This window comes from Sorex araneus, chromosome X (assembly GCF_027595985.1).
Source record: "Sorex araneus isolate mSorAra2 chromosome X, mSorAra2.pri, whole genome shotgun sequence".
NCBI classification, from domain to species: domain Eukaryota; kingdom Metazoa; phylum Chordata; class Mammalia; order Eulipotyphla; family Soricidae; genus Sorex; species Sorex araneus.
Window position 1 is genome coordinate 27,666,232 of NC_073313.1, and position 1,898 is coordinate 27,668,129.

Below are 1,898 nucleotides of genomic sequence, written 5' to 3' on the forward strand. Positions count from 1 at the left end.
CTAAAAGATATACTGTGATATTTAGCCTATATTCTTATAATTTAACAGACCGAAAGTTATTAGTTTCTGGTACAAATTTTTGCTTTTCTAAAAAAGCAAAATTTTGCTTATCCTTAAAAAGAAACAAACAAAAGTATTATGGATGGGGGAGGGAAAGAGCCCTTATTCTCAGTGTTAGCTTTACTTACTCTGAGAGTCTTGGAAGGGCAGTTAAGACTAAATAACTTATTGTTTATATAAAACTCAAATTGCGACAGAGGCATATACTATGAATTGTGGGTATACAGAACCTTGGAAGTGAGAGATGAGGAAAGTGAATCTGAAAGAGTGAGGAAGGAAGGTCAAACTAGGTGAAGACAGAGCATTCAGTCTTCTTTGAAATTATTTTCCTCTTCTATATCACAATCTTTGGAAACATGCCAAAGATTTTCCCCACTGCCTAATGTGAGAGACTAAAGCACTTTTCAGGTTTTGTAGGGTATCTTTGAAATTGTCCCAATATTAGTGGATATCTCATCAGGTTCCTCAGCTCATTCATATGTCCTTTATAAAAGGGTTGCCTTAGTAACTCTCCAAGAAAAGATTTTGGCAGTTTTCTTCAAATACTACGCACAAAATTGCTCAATTTAGTCAACTGCAGTGAGGACAGGAAATAATGCATCTCAAATTTGGTTTGCTTCTCTTGCTAACAGTTTGGAAACCAAAAGCCTTCTAGTGAAAATAGATAAAAGTGTCAGCTATATTAAAACAGCAATCACATGCAATACTATAAAAGGATGATGGATACAAAATGATTTCTTTTCTTGTTCCAGGGAAGGATAGGCCAATTAAACTTAGTCTTTGGAAAATGAAGTATACATATTATAACTTGAAACTAACTCCAGATTGGAAACAAAAACATATCTTCCAACATTATAATGGAAAAAAAGGGAAACAAATAAATACTCAAATTATTTTATAAAAAGGTAAAATGGAACATGACTTGGTACAAGTCTAGTGACTCAGAAACTCACTCTACACATTTTTTTTTTCATTTGTTTATATTTGGAGATGATTTCTTTATCAACACTTACTTTTCAATGGAACTGAAACTTTGTCTCAGCAAATTAAGCAGGCCTCATTGTTAATTGTTTTAGACAAGCCACTATATTCTAGCATGAGAAAAAGTGATATGAATCTCCATTTTTACTATCAAAGTGTCCTAACCTATACACAAAGTACTTAGCGTTGGCCTTGGCACAGACTGAAAGTCAGCTGTTTTATCATGCTTTGACTTCTGAGGCAAGAGTAAAACTCCACTAGCTACCCCATTTGGCACATCTATAGTGAGTGTGATGACAGTAGTTGGCAGAAAATTGTGGTTTTGTGGAGACCTCGAGCAGTGTCAGCTTACTGTGATGAAGCAGAAAGAGGGACATTGCTACTATTTCTGTGCATCAGTTGTTTGTAGACATAATACAGTGATTTCAAATTTTTATTTTAGTATTAATAAATATATCACTTAGGTGCATATAGTATTTTTAATGTTTAAAGCACTCTCATAGTATGAGACACATTATGTATAGGGAAAATACCAATCTAAGGAGTCAGACAAACATTTGAATTCAGTCTTATTAGTACTAGTTAAGCAATTTGGGGACCACAGTTTTGTGGTATTTTTGGTTCTTTTGTAGAGTCATTGATACTTGATGCCATCATGCAAACAGTTCACATGCACATGTTTTTAGTTAGGAATATGCTCTTGAGAGGCCGTGGAAAGCAAGCTGGAGGAGAGTGGGAGAGCTATCAGCTCATGCTGTTAACTGACCCCGAGCAAAGATGAGAAAGCATCAATAATCACCACAAAACGCAAAGAATGGTCAGAAAGGCCTTCAGTTCTTCAAGACCATGTTTTAAGT